We start from the raw sequence: 18,220 nt of genomic DNA, 5'->3' as shown, positions 1-18,220 counted from the left end.
AAGCTAGTGAAAATCTTCTACATGAACCTTTAGGGCTCATCAATTTAAAATAATTTTCTTTCTGCTCTCTCCTCACTAAAAACAATGCTGAAAAGTTGCCAGCAATGTAATCTAGCCTGTGAAAAGCACCAAAAAGGCTTCTATGCCTACAAGTAACAGCACAGCTCCTCAAGGCACATCACTTCTGCTCCTTGTTGTATTTTTCCATATTATTAATTTAAATAGGCAGTAACCTTTATCGCATGAAATCAAGATGGCAAAACATTAGATGTGATATGTGTGCTGGGCTTGGACTGCCTTGCTGTGAACTGCAGGAAAAAGTGGTGCCTTGAGATTCCCCGAGTTTGAAACAGGACAACCTGTGTTACTTGTCCCCCTGCTCCCAGCTTCAAGAGAAGCTTTGCCCCACATCTTTTCCACATAGCAGCCCGCAGCAACCAAGTCAAGTGAGCAAACCTCTGCAGGAGTTCACCCTAAATAACATGTTGCTGCTGTTGCTGAACAGCAGTGAGCACCTCACTAGCACAGCTACAAGAACTTGATCCTTACTGTAATACTTATGCTTTCAAAATATTATAAGCAACTGATAATCAGAACAAAAGCAAAGCTAAAAACCACACAGCCAAGACCTTGGGATTAACATTGCAACTACAGACGAGCCTACCCTTCCCTTTGTTTTTATGCAGTATTTCATCCCAAATTTTGTTTGCCAGTAAACTTTTCAAGATAGAAAGCAGTATCATTTGTGTTTGTGCAATATCCAGTATCGTGGGACCTTGCTGTTGGAAGGTACAGAAACTGCACTGTTAAACGTATTTTCAAGAACACAAGTAAGTATTCTCTCATTTGCAAAAAGAATGAGGAAAAACTATAAGTGCCTGAAGCTTGAGATTAGATAAAAGTTCTGAGTCACTAAACATATCTAATTAGCAGAATGCACAGAAACACTGATCCACTGATACTTCATGGGAGAGTGAGAAACTTCTGTGTTTGGGTGAGATTACCTAGAATCAGCACATCTGGAGGGCAGGGTATGAGACCAGTGCCATCCCATTGGCACTGGTGCGTTCCCAGAGACACCCACAACCTGATTGCACGGGCTGGCAGGCAGAAGGGTGCAGGCAAACACACACTTATCTGGCCCCTTCTTCCCCTTTGTAGTAGAGAGCAGAGAGACCTGGCTCCTTCCCTGCTCCAGAGGAAGGATGTACAGAGCTAGGAAGGCAACACTTGCTGCCTTGCCAGCAGCATGGCAGCAATGTCTTCCTCACTTCCCAGTGGTTTTAGCTGCATTGGTCTGCAGGGAAATGCTCAGAAAAATGTCACTGCTCAATGTCCAGCTCTGCAGTGTCAATCTCAAATTCAAAAGCATTTCAAATGCAGGATCATGGAAGAGGATGCAAAACCAGCTCAGTCCTGTAGTTGCAGGAAAGAAGAAATGCTGGCAATAATGGAAAGGCATCATCAGTACTATTGTGATAAAATGTTTGTAATTACTACACTGGCAAGTTTCCCAAATGGGTTGGTTTAGAGATAGGTCTCTTGCACTGATTACTAGATTATTTTCTTTACAAAGGTCTAAGTGGCTCTGTTTTCCAGATGAATAGCCTGAAGCCACTTGGTTCAGAGATTTAGTCCCCTGAGATTCACCTTGGACAGTAAAGAAATGAGACAGATGAACACTAAACTATTCTGTGTATGAACCCAGCAGTGTTTTGGCTGATGAGAACACTTTAGGTAAAGCACCTTTCAATTTAAAATCAAGACAGAGATGAGCTGGGGTTAGTTAAAAGTTACAAGAAGTCAGAAGCAGCATTTGCTACTAAAGCATTTTAAACCAAGTAAACCTTTCTAAAGAGAATCTTGGGTTCACCACATCTCACCTCATCTGGGAGAGCTGCCTTGCCAGGCAAATTAAGGGCAGTGGATTGGCATTGGCACTTCCCCAATCCAGCCAACCCAGCCACTGCCAGACTTCTGGACTGCCCTCTCCCCCTCCCCTGCCCCCAGGGAGCAGCATTCTTTTTAATCTGAACATAGAATAATACATTTTCCCAGCATTTACGGATCAACACTTACTTGTTTCTTGAAAGACAGCACCTGCGCTCAGGAAGGGAAGCTCTTCGCAGCTGCCTGCACATCTGGCGCGTGGTGATGCAGGGCTGCTGGTACAGATGAAAGCAGGCAGAGGCGGTGAGGGAACAGGGTGAGTATCTTGCTCTCACACGGTACCACTTAGACACAGGTTTCCATCAGCCTTTGCAAACATGGAAAAGGTCCCGGGCAGCACAGCAGAAAACAGCAAAGTTCAGCCCCTCTGGTAGCTACTCCAAAGAGGACTTGAGGCCAACGAATGGTGATGAGCTAGGAAAGTTTGCTCCGTCTGTGACTCAGGGTCTTGCTAGCATGCCTCAGTGGGCTTGTTTCGAAGCACTCTGCACTTGTGGATGGCTCCGAGCTGAAGGGCTCACCTGAGAGGAGACTCAAATACACCAGGGAGACCTTTGGGGGAAGAGAGAGAGAGGGAGAGAGAAGGAATGAAGAACAATGTTCATCCTTGAAATTTAAATCTATCTGTGGCTTCTACACAGTACATTTCAAACATCCCCATTAAATTATTCCATTAGATAAAATCCTATTAATCAGATGACTTGGTCAGCTGTGGCCTACTCAGAATTTGTTGTGGTTTTAGTATTTTGTCATCAAACATAGTGCTGGTTAATTCAAATCTCACAACGCCAAGGAAAAAATGCCCATTATTAACAGTTTCATGTACAAGCAGCTTTCATCACACAAACACCAGCAAGGGCTCACACCACTCTGCACTCCACTCTACTTGTTTATTTAGTCTGGTTTACCTCTGAATTTCTTCTCTGGGTTCAACTGACACAAGCTCGTGCATGTCTGAATTGGTCCTCTGCAAACACAAGAAACCAGCTCCAGCCAGAAAAATTCAATCTGTCACCAAAGTTTTTCAGCAGTCAGACCCCTAAGCATTAACTTTGGTAATTAAAATAGCATATCTGACAAATTAGCAGAAGGGGATATACCAGCATATTTCTGTGCAACAGGGAGAATTTCTACCTTCTGCAATCACCAGTGGACTAGCAAAGCCAGTATAGCATGATGCATGGTGTTTCAGCATCCCCGGAATAGAAAAGTAAGTAATCCAAGTCAGCCACAAACAGAAACAAATTCAAAAGGTCATTAAAAAGCTGCTAAACCTCACAAAATTAAATAAACACATTAATTAATTAAAACCTGTATGAAACAGCAGAGTTGAATTTTGCTGTAGTAGTATCACATGGCTTTGGAAACTGCCATTCAGTAATCCAACCAAAACTTGGCATGTTTCCATCTCTGCTTTTTCTCACTGCTTATGTCTACAGCATCATCATATACCCATCTGAAACATCAGAAAGACATGAAAAACAGGATGAAGGGATTCAAGAGAATTAATACTAGTATCTAACTTTCATCCTGTTCTTTTCATTCATGAATCTCAAACTCATTTATCCAAGATAGTGAATAGTAGCCTTTTGCAAGAGTGAATTGTAGCCATGAGCCACTACATGTATCATGGAACACAGCATGGCTGGCACGGGCAGTCAGTCCAGTACGGGAGCCCGGGCCAGGAAAGAGCTTGATAGTCTGAGGAACTGAACAGCTCTTGCTCCAAAACATCACTGCTGCATAGCCTAAGAAAATGAAGTGACAAAACTCAACAGTGCACCCTACGCTCATGCAGACCCTAGAGCCTCAAAGCAGCACCAGCCAAGGCTCATTCTGCTAGAGGCTGCACAAACACCCAAGAAAAATGGAAAAATCTGCCCAGGAGTTTTCTGTGGATATATAACACAATGCAGAAGTGCTAAATGAGTGGGAAGGAGGAGGAGAAGCAGCAGCAGTACAAGGAAGGCTGTTTAGCAGATGTGTGTTGGTTGTAGCACACAGTCTCTGTGCCATCAAACCAGCCCCAAAGCAGGATTGGCAGAGAAACAAGAGCATAGTGGAGGCACTGACATCTATAAGCATGGAAAACAGGGGAAAGTTACTGAATGTAACTGATCTCAGCTAAACCACAGACCTACTGTCATATCAACATACCAAGTACCAACCTATTGGTGCTCTTGGAAGAGGGGAGAGAGCCAAGCGTGAGGCACGGGAGACTTGCACAGTGTGTTCTTGTATAAGAGGATCGTGTGGTGGAACAGCCATTGCATGTTCTTGGCTCTGCACCGCTGTCTGTTCCTACGTACCACATAACCTCTGTCTTTTTCCAGCAAAAAGTGACTCTGAACTGGTTATTCTCCTTTACCATACCACCCTACATATACAACATAATTTGTACTGCATACAGATCACAAATCCCAGTGAAGACTTTGTTGTGCTACTAGTCTGAGGCCAAAGGCACTCACCTGGGTGACCGTCTCTGCATGCGATAGCTACCGAGATGAGCCTATGAACAGAGAACAGACTGCAGCAGCTGCTTTGAGGTTGAGTGACAAGCCCCCAGCCTTAAGCACCAGCATTGCACAATGCCTCTTCTTGTATCTTTTAGAAAATGACCTTTCAGGAATGTAATTTCCAAACTAGTATTGCTGGTGACACACAGATAGAGGAAACAGAGAATTTACAGTGATTAGAATACATCGTATTTATGGACTAACAAGGCAGATGATGCAGTGAAGCAAGGAATGAACTGTAATGAGGCCAAGAAAAAAATTAAACACATGCTGTATTCCAGCCTAAACAGCAGTGTACAAATAGACAGGAAATGCAATCTAAAACAATTCACGTAATGTTTAGTAGCATTATAAAGGAAAACCAGAAGAGATCTTGCAGCTTTTACAGACTTCATAATACAGAGTAAAAACCAATGGAAGACTGTAAGGCAAGTTAAGAGGTACTGTTGAAACATCTGTATGAAAGGCACAAGGAGCCTTTCAATCTTAGGAGCGCTCGTTGCCACACAGAAAATTGTGAGACACTGCAAAACAGATTTCCAGAAGGTTCAAACCCAATCCTGAAAAATTTCATAGATACCAGCTTATTTGGGCAATATTAACATATTTGCAAAATGAAACCTACAGTTACATTAAATCCTCCTAAAGCCTGTAGGATCTGATCACCTCTAGGTATGTGACAGATGAATGCAATAGGGAAGGTGTCTCCCAAAATGAAAAGGTATAGCAGGGAATAAAACTGGCTTTGAGGAAAAGAAGAGTGAGAAGCCAAGATTTGAACTTGTCCCTGAAAAAGCCTTGGTGGTCTGTTACTCGTGGCTGAGCCATATTGTAGAAAATGCTGTGGCAAAGGATATACTGGATCACCAAAACAATATTGCTGGGGGGATTATTGTGATAAAATTTAACACCAGAAATTTCTTTATAGATAGGAACATCCTTAAGATTGTAAAAATGTTCTTTATGCATATATTTTTTGCATCTGTATTCAGGGTAACGGGAAGAACTGCAACTCCCAGAAAGCAAAGAGATGATGCAAGGTTTTAAAATGCTATCAGAAGTAATGAAATTTTTGTAAACTATCCCTTTTACTTGAGAGTGCTCATTTTTAAAGGTCCCCTGTACATACAACATTATAAAATATTTCCTCAAACACAGCAACTTATTAGCTGTATTTCTGACTAGTTTCTTAATTGGGCTCAGAAGTAAAATTATCATTCAGATGTTAGCAGTTTTGCTGTTCAACATCTAATCTATTTTGAAAGCTTAAATTCTATAAATATTTAAATTAAATATAATCTGCATTTGCTTAGTGATTTTAATTAAGAATTAAGTTGCTGTTCCCCTGAAATGTGTAAATGTTTAAAGCCAATGCAGTAGCAGGATAATGTCAGGGCATTTAAGATTCTGTACCATTATTAATATCTTTTTCAGTTTTTGCAGGCTGAGTTTAGCGCCATAGTTGAGCTGCTACACAACTACCCAGAAGCATCTTTAAAAAAGACCTGAAAAATTACAAAACAATTTGAAAACTTAACTCAATTTTAAACTGCTGTGGCTGAGACACAGAACAGGGTTTTACTCAGGTTTTTTCCATTTGTATTTCTACTTTAAGCCCAGTTTCTCCAGAACTTCCTTCCACAGGCAAAACTCTAGGCCTATGAGTTTGAGCCCACTGGATTTCTTCTGGTTCTCATGCAGGAGCCTCACAGAGATATATATGCCTTTAGGAAGAGAAGTCACCTATGCTGACTTCATGCTATTCTTTTAAAACAAGCTAGTTACAATACTGTTTAAGAAAAATATTTATTCCTTGCATGAAGGAATGATATATGAATCCTACCCACGGACTCCCCTGGTACTAAGTAAATCCAAGAAGACTGAAGGGTAGCCCATCCACCTCAGACCATGTCCCCAGCACAGTGAACCCACACTGAGAATGCCTGTTTCAGAGCATCCTCCTCAAGCTATGTGTGCATGCAAGAAGCAGAAATGTCCATGGTTACTGAACCAGGCTTCACTGGAGGGCACTGCAAGCTACGGGCTGTGTATGGGAAACACAACCTGATAGACATGTGATGAAGCCAGCATGCAGCTGTCCACACCACAAAAGGTGACCCTGCAGAACGGTGTAGTCAAACCGAATGCACCCAGGGCCACTCCTCTGTGTTACTGGATATGGCAAAAACACACACCTGCTTCCTCTGCAGAAAGGAGGAGCCTTATACCCAGCATTTCCAACCCGACTGTAACATAGCTGGAGAAAAGGCCTCCCATCACAAAGACGTCTGAGAAAGAAAAAAATACATAGAAGATGCAGGACACTGGATAGCAACAAATAAGATACCTAAAGTCCAGGACTGAGAACAAAACCATTACAGACATTTAATTAGAAAACTAGCTATTAAAGTAGACTGCAGTTGCTTAATAATAGTTTGTCAGTGAACTAATGTAATTAACAGTTGGACAGAAAGGGGGACAATACAGTGGTTATAGATCTTGGAAAGAAGTAACTAGAGAAGAATGAACTGCAAAAATTATAAAACTCAGTTTCAACTGAAGTTTTCTTCTCTCTTAGTCCACAAACAATTAAAAATGTTTATTCTATTTGTTCTGATCTTTGAAAGTATGACTGCAGTTACATTTTGACCACAACATAGACACTGTACTGGACAACTTTTTCTCTGCATGTTGGTTTGAGGCAGACAGCCAGAGGCTGAGGGATGGGCTATACCTGCCCCTCACCCCAAAACTGCTTAAATGGGATTGAACCAGGAACCAACAAATAGAACCTCAAAAAACCAGAATGAAAGAATATTTAAACCCAGTTTCAGTAATACCGGATGTTACTAACTAAAGCAAAAGAAAATTATTATTTTACAGAAAATGGCTTTCAGTTTTCCTTTGAATGGCTTCATGGCATGTAAGATGATAATTCTGTATCTCCAGAGGCCTGATTTTAAAACCTGTAATTCATAACTAGCAGCACACTTGGTGATCTAGAAAAAAACAACCCACCACAAAAACCCAACTCAACATCCCACAACAGAGCAATTCCCACACACACATTCACAAGGGGGCAGAACATTAACTCTCATTTTGATCTTTTGATGAGAAAGACCACAATTTTGACACAGAACTGCATTTTCTCCAGTAGACACTAAGCAACTCAGAGTAGCACAGACCAAGAGAGCATTTTCAACATGCCATCCATCTAACTTCAATCTGTTATACCAATTCAACTGATGACACCCAAAGTCCCAAGGTACGAGCACATCACAGTTTCTTCATTAAAAAATGAGCATGAGCAATTTCGGATATGTAGATCTTATGGAACACTCTTAGGAAAGAAAATAGAATAGAGCAGAGCAAAGAGTGAACGATTAAGCTTTTTTGCAGCCAGGAAAAGCAGGCAATAATGTTCTCCACCACACTCAAATTTTCATCCCATGGAAGTTGGCCCTGGGCTAAAATTAAACCGGGTGCAAAGTGGCAGTTTCTCTGCCACCAAGGTAGGGTACAGCAAACACATTAAACCCACAGCAATTCTACACAGCTTCAGCTTTGCCCTCTGTCATTTTCCTTTTTACTGCAGTCCTCTGCACAGAGAACAAGACAGATGCAAGTATTGCGTTTCACTCTGTCCCTCAGACACTTCTCCTCTGACATTGTCTCCAATTAGCATTCCTGTTTGTTATCCAACTTATCGCTTGTAATAATTTTAGTGCAGTCAACCAGTTCATCCCCAAATGAGATGAAGGTTAATGATGGTTTCTGTTACTGTTACTATATGCTTTGCATAAGAAAGGGAATGGATTTCTTAAATAACAGGAGACAACATTCCTTTCCTGAAATCCCTTAGAGCAGAAGACATCCCTTCTTTACCAGTGAGATTCAAGTGGGCTGCCCATATTTTACCAGGTCAGGAGTTGCTTTCTGCCCTGACACACAAGTACCTGTGGCCAACAGAGAAGTGGCCCAAGTGTCTTTAGTCTAGATCCTTTTCTGTGACAGAGCAAACAATTGCCCCTTGAAGAGATGGAGCCAAATCCACTACTGACAAAGCTATTTGCATTGGTGCACTGCTGGGGTTGTTTTCTCCCTTCCCCTAGACCAGATATTCAGCCTAACACCTCAGCCCATGAACCACACACCACCCCCAGCCCTGGGGTCGGGGTGGGTGGAGGGAAGGGCAGCTGCTGCCCTGGAGTCAGGAAGGGTGACAGTGGCATCAGCTCCCCCCATCATCTCCAAAGCAATGCATGCTAAACCCAGCTTGGGCATTTAAAGAGCAGAAAACATTAGAGGGAACACTATGCAAAGTAGAAGCATGCTCTAAATAGAATTTTGACCTAGTAGCCACGGACTGCAGCCAAAACATTTTCATTTAAGTAACTGATGTTAACCTTATTGTATAATCCTAGTTACCTGCTAATCTTCCTCCAAAGAAAAAGACTGATTCAGATTGCCTAGTAACAGTTACCACTGGTTGTGTCATTACAGTAACTTCAAGGTTTTTTTATGCTAATAGCACACCATGGTTAGCAACTATATTTTTTCCTAATTTTTACATTTCTTATTTATTATATGATTCATTTTACCTGCAACTTGTGTCAAAATGCTTTTGGATTGAAGCTGGAATTCAATTAACAATACAGAAAAAAAATATTTTAATAGGTACACTGGTTACAAAAGAGAACATCAAACATGATTCGCATTTAAATGAAAGTCACATGAAGAAAATTATCTCCATAATTAATGACTTCAGCCAATTGTTGTTGATCATAATACGATCAAAGAGCTAGAAGAGACCTCACCTCACCTACACCTTTGCCTAAGAAAGGATCAATGATAGCTGCTCTTATGAACCAAAATAATTTGTAATTAAGCATAATTTCATGTGTTTAGCCAGAGAATTCCCTGGGCTGTAGCTTTTTTACAAGTTAACAGGAAACATCTAATGCTTAAATATTGTTTTTATGTAAATTTAAGATATGATGATGGGTTTAAATCTTAATATAGAAATGGTGAGTTGTCATTTTAATTCTGAAGGGGATTATTTCAAATGTTTTATTTTCAAATAGAAATACCAGGTTTAAGTTAAAAACACACACACACACACAAACCTGCAACAAAAAACCTACAACACTTCACGCCCCCTGGAGATGGAACTGATCTGAAGGTTGCTATCAACAAGAACGAGCATGGGGCAGATGCAAAAACTTAATCCTCAATGGCACTGAAGCAGATGGGGCAGGAAATGTAGTCCAGCACCCCCACACAACCAATTCACAGGAGCAAAGGGATCTTATCCAAAATAGGAGACAGTGCCTGGGCTAAACAGAATGTCAGGCACATCTCAGCTCATCACCAGGCTCAAACACCCACTCCTTCAGTCCCTGTTTTTCACTGGATCCCACTGACCCGCTTGCCGAAGTGGGAAAACTCTCCACATGCTACTTGCCCTGGCGATTTTGCCACGTCAGCTTTGCTCAGGATCACAAACGTGACCCATGCTGGTCTCAGGAGGGTCCAGATGTTCAGCAAGGCTCATCCCCACACAGCAGGATGTCATCCCTCTAGCTGGCAGTGAAGCCCGTAGGCCAGCAGTTGCAGGGCAGCCCAGGAGAAAGCTCCTCACGGCCCCATCCAGCAAAGCACTCCCCCTGTTCAGGTCTGAGCATGCAAACCATCCCACAAACTTGCCAGTGGGCTCGTCCATGTGCCCACCTGAACCCAAGCCCTGGGACAAAGACGGTCTGTGAACTTAGCTACCTGGTGCTACAGCCATGGTGCAGGCAGCTGCAGTCCTGCAAGGTCTGGCTTAAGCTTCGAGCTTTAGTTCAAATGGGAATTAACTCAGGGAAGCCGTTAAAAATCCCCCCCCTGGCTTTAGGATCTCTTAAAGCAAGTATAAATCACTAGCTTTTTGTCTTGGCACCAGGCTTTATACTTACTTTGTGTTACCATGAACGACTGCCAAAAGGGAGGAGAGAGGAACTCAGGTCCATTAGCCATACTTTATTTTTTCATGATATTCCCAGAAGTCATTGCCCACGCTGTTTTGATGCATCTTTGCAGTCTTCGTCCAAGTCGCTGAAAGCCCTTGCTGCAGCCACGGGATATCTACAGCTTTTAATCCTGGGTGATAGCAGTACAGGTAGCAAAAAGAGAGCTGAACCTCCAAACAGTACCACTGGGAAGAACAAATTCCATGTTAGCTTGCTCTTTTCTTCATAGAATGTCATGCACTGTCCAAGTTGCAGACAATGTATAAGGTACCAATTCTGAATATATGCAAAATGAAGGAAGTGGCATTCCTATCAGCAGGAAACATTTGGGTTGAATTTAAGACAACTGTTTGAGAATGATCAAGTGTACTTACCCCAAGAGTTCATAGTCACAAGCCTAATTTTGTCACCATCTAAAAATTACTGAACCATTTCTACTAAAATGGGTGTGCTTATTTCTGTCCCTTCAGGTGGGACTCACCGAAATAATCGGCCAAGTGCTCACAGAAGGGGTGAAGAAACACATACTAGGGCCTCCGCTACAGCCACTGCCTTTGCAAAATGCTAATTTAATATTTAAAGACTATGAGGCTGCATTTTGCACTACTGACTTTAAGACCTAGTCCACCTAAGACAGGAAAAGTGCACTTTATTTTATTTAGTTATTAGTCTTTCAAGACAGTCTCAGAAAAAGTTCTTTAAGAACACTAAGCAACAACAACTAATAATATCTGAGTCACTGGGCTGTCTTGGGTTTAGATGTTAAGGGGTTCTCTGTGGATTTCCTCTATTAGTTGGGGTTTTTTTTTCAGATTAGAACATGATTTTTATAATTACAGTTGTGAAATAAATCTCTTATGAGGGTTTTCCCCTTTCGTGCAGGATTCCAAAGTGATTTACGTTGAAAATTATGAAGCCTTAAAACTTCAGTTTCCTCTGCGAAATACTGTTACTGCAAGGTCAGTACCAGCAAATAATATTTAAACCTCATGGAAATACATTTCTTGTGGGGCAGCCAAAATGCTACAGTCCCTAATGACCTGTGCCACAGGACTAAGAACTGAGCAGCTGCAACTTCCAGCAAAGTTTGAACATCACCAATTTGGGGATTCAAAACTCTCCTAAACTCATTTTGGCCAAGACTTAGAGTGAGAGGACGATGGGCATCTCTCTCCCTGAAAGGTGCCACTACCTTCCATATGATTTGCTCATATAGAAGTCTGCTTTCTGTGTTTTAAGATTCCTGAAATCCTTTTACATGAATTGTATGTAATTGTGATAAATGGAATAAAAAAGCATCACAGAACTCATTTAGCTTTCCCAATCATTTCCTAATGAACACTTTTGCAGGCACATAGTGTCCGCTCTGCAGCATTGGCCACTCAAACATGGTGTTTGAACAGCCACAATCCGGCACTTTGAAAAGCCATCACCCCACTCCTCATGCCTGCATTCAGTCCAAAATACTATGTTTATTTAAAGGTTTTGCACAATTTCAGAAGGCTGCACAATGTTGCACAGATAAGCCGTGCTGCAGAGGAAGCGGAGCCAGGGAAAGGGCAGGCACTGGGGAAAAGGGCTGGCTCCACAAGACAAGCATAACAAATGCTGCATGCTTGGCAGGTTTATTGGTGCAAAAAAAGGAATTAAGAGGAGCCTTAAGAGCCATAGGACACAGGAGCTGCCTAACGTTTGAATTTTACATCTGGATTTACTGATCTTGTAAATGTCCACACCATTGTGAGTCTCACAAAACTCATATCATACAGTCAAACAACCAAGTGGAAACTTCAATTTTTGTAATATGGCAAGCAGGGGGGAGGAGGTTATTCCCCATGGCTGAGAACCAACAACTGAAAATAACATGATCCTAAAATGAATAAAACTTATGGAAGTAGTTAAAAGAACCATTAGAAATCCCTCAATGTAAAGGTGCTGAGTCATGGATTTTTGAGCATATGCCAGGACTGCACTGCCCAGAAAACAGATGAACTCATTAAAGAAGATCTTTCGTAACTCTTCTGAAAATAAAAATTTGTCAAGTGAATTGAAATAAGTTCCCACTATCGACAATTGAGAATGCTACACTGCATTATGATGAGGCTGGTCCTACCTAATGCCTGGTCAGAATCCCTAATGGATATCAATTATTATACAAGGAGATGAATTAAACATGAAGATTATTTATTTCCATAATACATTTTAAATATGTATTTACTTGTATGTGATGAAACTTTTATTGTTTTTCCTTGGGAGATAAGAAGGACAAGATGCCTAGCATTAAAATGAATTTTCTAATTGGACTTTAATGAACCTTGTCAAACCTCTTGATGCAGCTTTCTCACTTTCAAAGATCACTCAGTCCCTGTCTAAAGAATGGGCCTGCATTAGGAGTTAAAGGTCTCCCTTTTAGTGGCGGGACTGTGCATGCTGAGTCTTAACTTGTACCAGAGGCAAAATATTTTTCTTTCCCAAATTAAGAAGAATCAACACATTAGGCAAATTGAATTACTTTACATTATTTTAGATAATGTAAATAATTTATTTCATTTGTGAGGGAAAGCACTTAGGGAAAAAAAAAAAAACACAAAAAAACCTCCCCAACACAAAAAACAAACAATCAAAACACTGCCAGTTGTTGGCAGATTAAAAGCAATAGCAAATTCTATGCTCCAGAAGTATTTTTTTTTCCCTAAAGTTTCCTGTTGAAAAAAAGTAAATTAATGTTTTGGCTTTTCAGAAAGAGATCACATTTTGACTAGTCTGCTGTGACCAAGGTTATGGCAAATGCATTAAAACTGGCAGTACATTTGTGCTAGTCGTCACGCTGCCAGGAAAGCGGTTACCAGATTTTCTTTCTTTTTCTTTTTTTTTTTTTTTTTAAATGCAAACATTACTTTAGCAAAGAAATATTCTGTGTGATTCAAAGAGAAAACAGTTTCAGACTACACTGAAAGTTTGCATATGCCAATGTCAGTGAAGGCAAAGAGGACAGTGTGGATGTGTTCCTCTCTCATCTGTGCTCTTCTTGGTTCAGTCTCTCCTCCAGGCTGCAATGGGTCCCTAAGCACCCGCAGCAGGGCTCCCATAATAGCCCCAAATATTCTTAACAATAAGGCAGACGTGGCTTCCTATTTTCACAGGCCTTTTGGAAACATTTTCTTCCTCTTATTGTCAACCTTTTCCTCTTATATATGTCTCTTCCTTTTGCCTCAAGGAGGCTTTTATAGCCACTGTGTCTCGTATTATGGATCTAAAATGCCAAATCAGGCTACAACACTGCAATGAATTATTCCTGTCAGTCCCATATTACAGACTCAGGAATTCAGATTGCTGTCATTGTCAGTAGCTCCAAAATTAATGATTATAGTTTATGAGCAACGCCTCAGTTCAATTTCATTACCTTACACCAAATTTGAGATAGGGAAAGCCACAGCTTCAATCCAGAAAACTGTATACTATGCATCAATTTACAGGAACACTCCTAATCTGAGGTTGGGCAAACACTTGCTCTCATGCTTCTGCAGTATCAAAGGCTTTTTTCGTTGTAAAGACCTTTTCAATTATGTCGTATTCCTACTCTTTTAACAAAAGGCCCCCTGAAGAAATATAAAATCCTCATTTAATTACATCCCTAGCCCTAAAAGCCCCTTGCTGCTTTGTAGGAATAAAAAATTCCTAGATGTTAAATAGAAACATCATTCTAAAGGAAAAATAATGGCAAGGATAAAACTTTATTCATGAAGAAAACTAGAACTTCATTTAGTTTTTTAAAGACTTAATTAATAAAATTCTCTGTGGGTATCTACAAATGTTAAATTAAGATCAAGACCTTAAACAGTTTGTCAAGACAGATGAGCGCATCAAAGCATTTCAAAGAGGAAGAACTTGAGACTTGAAAAGCTGTCAGAGAGCAGAAGTGAGAAGAAATAAAGGCTAATGAAGTAACCACAATGCCTGAAGAAATGTCTAGAATAGGTTTTCCTTTACATTATCATCCTCTGACCTTAAGAGGACTAAAAATGAGGCTGAATTTGCTTCATGAGGCTAAATTCACTTCATAACATTCTGTATTTTATTACACAGAGGTGCAGAATTCTATAAAAAACTGTTCTTCCTTTTCTAATCTCCTCTTCAGTTTATACCTGAAAGATCTCTTTGCTATTATTTCAAAATTATTTGTCACAGTTAGAGGAGAAAATACTGCATACATTGCCGCAAACCTGCTGAAAAGATGCTACAGTGCTGGCGCAATCCCCGGGTCAGCTCCAGCTGCTCACCACAGTCCCTGCACCTCTGCATTTGCAGAAATACCCACACAGGGACCCGCTCCCCAGTGTTGTCCTCTCTAAAGCAACCAGGAGCCTATAACCTATAATGGCCTACATATATCTGTATACGTATACCTCAACGGCCATAGCTAGGCATAGAGATCAATCAGAAAGGTCTTCAGATATGTTGTTGGCGATGGAGCAGACTGAGGCAATCAGGCATCAGACAGATGCACAGACATGCCAAGCTGTATCCCAGGGGAGATCCTTCTCCTCTGCTGACTGCAGCACAGCCCAAGGTCTCCTGCCTGTGCTAGCTAAATCAGACCCCTCAAATGGTAAGGCAGGGAGAAAACAGCCCACTTACTATGAGTAATTCAGTGTAATTTCTTGTAAATAAACGTCTACAAATATCCAGAACAAACCAAACTTTTCTGCATCTGTAACCTAAGGCTCGAAAAACAACAGAACACCCTCATGGTGCAACATCTTTCTGCTTCAGACATTAGCTGTGGCAAACAAGTACCCACTCTGGCATACAGCATGATACAACTCTGTACATGCACCTCTCATCACCAGCAAAGGCAGGTATATGAAGAAGTCCAACAAAAAATGTCTATTTATCACTGACAGTAAAGAATTTTTTGGGAGAAGGCAGCCAAGTTAGCAACTGACCCAAACTCTGGAAGAGCAGAGCCTGCATGAGCTGTGTACTCAACCTCATATCTCCTCTGCAAGCTCATAAACAAATGGGTATAAGCTTTTACAATAGTTCCCTTAAGTTTTCTAAATAATACATTTTTGTACCCGTCATGATTTGTAATGAATGTCCGTTTTTATCTTGTGTAACATATGCTGAGTTTGTAGTCTGTGTGCCAATTCTTTTGGAGCAGCAAGGTTTGAACCCTACAAGGAAAGGACTAAATCTGCTGTGGGCATTGGGATTAATCCCTCTGACTTGTCAAAATCTAGTCTCAATCCTGTTTCAGGGTATTCATTGCTGTGTTAGCCCCCAACACAACCTGGAATTTAAATGTACTTGCTGTGAGAACATTGGAAGATGTTATTTTACTGAGTGTAATGCTTTCCAAAATACAATGTTTTTTGATGCATGATTACTTGAAAACCCTGCTCTTAAGATAAAAGCTAAATCAACAAAACAATACATTTCACTTAGCACAGACCATTTGGGAATACTACTGGCAACACATAGAAAAGCGCTCATTTCTAGAGACACATATTGTACCCATGTCTGACTACAACAGTGAGTGCATTGCTCTCCAGAAAATTGCCATGGTCAGACCATCAGCTCCTTTCAGTGAAGGGGGCTGCAAACCCCCAGGTACCAGGAAGGAAACCTCCTGGAGCTATGGGAGCCTTGGCCATGAGTCCTGGTTTGCAGGCTCACTGCCACCACTCCAATTTCCTTGCTGGGTTGGATTTATCAGCCTGTGGCCCCAGGAAGGAAAATCCCTGCACCCCAGGAGACAATTTTTCATGTTCCAAATCCAGTTCTTCAGGCCCTGCAGCCTTAGCACAGAGGAGCAGAGAAGGTAGTGTTCATTTTCTAAGTCCATTTGATGTGGGGAAAGAAATACTGTGCAGGATGAAGACAATCCCTTTGCCACCAATGGGAATTCATCATCATGTAGTCATGCATGGCAGCCATGCAGCCACTTCTCCATTACCACCTCCCACTGCAAGGGTTTCACAAAGAGACTCATACCTGTTTTCAGGGGGATGTTGACAGATAAGATACCTATAAACTCATCTTCCCTCCAGTGGAGCACAGGCAGGGCTCCCAATTACCGTAAAGTGTATTTTTTACCTTAATGCTTGGTAAAGCATAAAGCAAACAAACACTATCAGAAGCAAAAATACAATTACAGACCAGTGTTGTTGCCACTTGGAAATTACATGATAAGCTGCCTGCAAGCGCATTACCACCCGATTTCCAAAATAAATTGGAAATTTTCAAAACCAGAAAGATGAATAATCAAGGAAATTCTATAATGTCACTTACCGAGGAAATAGCATTATAAAACAATCTTTGCTGCTGCTGCAGATTGACTTTAGCCACAGAATTTATTAAACACTGATAAATGTCAGTCATGTTTTTCCTCCCCAAGCAAAGCAAACCTCTTTGTGCTCACCCTATGCCCCTTAGCTGGCTCGCTAACATTGTGCTTAATGCTAGGGATGAAAAGAATAATGGGATTCAAAATACGGTATTGTTTTTAAACCTTAATAAAAGGAAAGCCACCGAGTACAAATCTGGGTAATTACTTCTACTCAGAAGAAAATTACTCAGGCAGTTCCCCAGTTTAAAATACTCAAAGAGAAAAAAAAAAAAAAAAAGTTATGCTAGGGCTTGTTTTTATAATTGTGCTGTTTTGCAAGTGCATGACTAAATAAATAACCTCTGCAAACAAGAAAACAGGATGCACGCTGGACGCGTGCAGCTACTGCTCATTACTTTCAACTGTATTTTACTGTATTTTCATCAATATCTCAATCTTTAATTTAAAAGTATATATCTTTCACTGGTAGTCCCAGAAAGCTTTTCAGTTATATGAAAGTTATTCTTAGTTTGCAGGAAAAAAAATCCCAGTTTTAGATTTCCATACCTCAGAGCAAGGTGTTACTGGGACGAATCTGATCATAAAGCACACAGCAGGTGTAATCGTGCTGTTCTGTATTTACAGAGCATTTATCACTAACTGCTAGACATTATTGCAAAAGCTGGCTTTGCTGTTATGAGATGTGATGTACAGTGGAAGACTTCTGTTTTAAATGCTGTCTGTGACATTTAACCAGTTTCCAGGTATTGCTCCATGACTGACTGTAACCTAGAGGATTGGCAGGTTTATTTGCTAAAAGACAGCTGCATGTGGGGACACTCCAGAGTCAGCATTATCTGCAGGGTCTCAGCATTTCTTACAGTCACACAACTCCAAATAATCACATTTCTCCCTGCTACCAGCCACTGCCAGAACCACAGCTGGGAGGTATTTGGTGGTACTTCACAAGCAAGCAAGGGCCACATTCAGCTGCATAGTTCTGGCACCTGGTCTCTTTGGGAGAAAGTTGTCCTCTCATTTTTCCCTGTCAGCCTTTCTGCTTTACTCCTTTGGCCATTTTTCTCTTTTCCCAGCCTCCTCTGCCCTACCCAGCTAGATGAATCAGACATCCCACTGGATGCATCTTTCAATGCCACAAAGGCACCCCCAAAATGGTTGAGCTAACTATGTGTCTATCTCAGGAAATCCTCAGCTATCCTAGAGTCTCGAAAACAGCTCTGACTCTAAACCACCTCTTGGATGCTACTACAGGCCTCATGTTGAATGCTCTCTGAGGGAGTCCCATTTGGCCTCCTTGGGTTGGTTGGTTCAAACTACAGCCACCACCAGACGTGCAAGAGTCCCCGAGTGGTTTGGGATCAAAAAGCCCCAAAGGCTGTTTATAGCATTAG

At 41.2% G+C, this 18,220-nt stretch overlaps 1 protein-coding gene across 30 annotated transcripts in view; it reads right to left on the bottom strand.

Annotated features, from left to right (window-relative positions):
- HTR2C (5-hydroxytryptamine receptor 2C) overlaps positions 1-10,738 on the bottom strand; it is a 119,132-nt gene extending 108,394 nt beyond the window's left edge. For 29 of the 30 annotated variants that reach the window (XR_007509421.1, XR_007509415.1, XR_007509419.1 and 26 more), the window contains exons 1-2: positions 10,424-10,738; positions 2,080-2,502 (exon numbers count right to left, since the gene is read on the bottom strand). The gene's annotated coding sequence lies outside the window, so the exon portion shown is untranslated. Of the gene's footprint in view, positions 1-2,079; positions 2,503-10,423 lie in introns of those variants that run through there. The other variant, XR_007509425.1, reaches the window with a different exon arrangement.
- Positions 10,739-18,220: the final 7,482 nt, after the last annotated feature.

The sequence above is a fragment of the Accipiter gentilis genome, chromosome 24, assembly GCF_929443795.1.
Source record: "Accipiter gentilis chromosome 24, bAccGen1.1, whole genome shotgun sequence".
Classification (NCBI taxonomy): Eukaryota; Metazoa; Chordata; class Aves; order Accipitriformes; family Accipitridae; genus Astur; species Astur gentilis.
The sequence above is the reverse complement of the archived record's forward strand: the minus strand, read 5'-3'. Positions and strand labels throughout refer to the sequence as shown.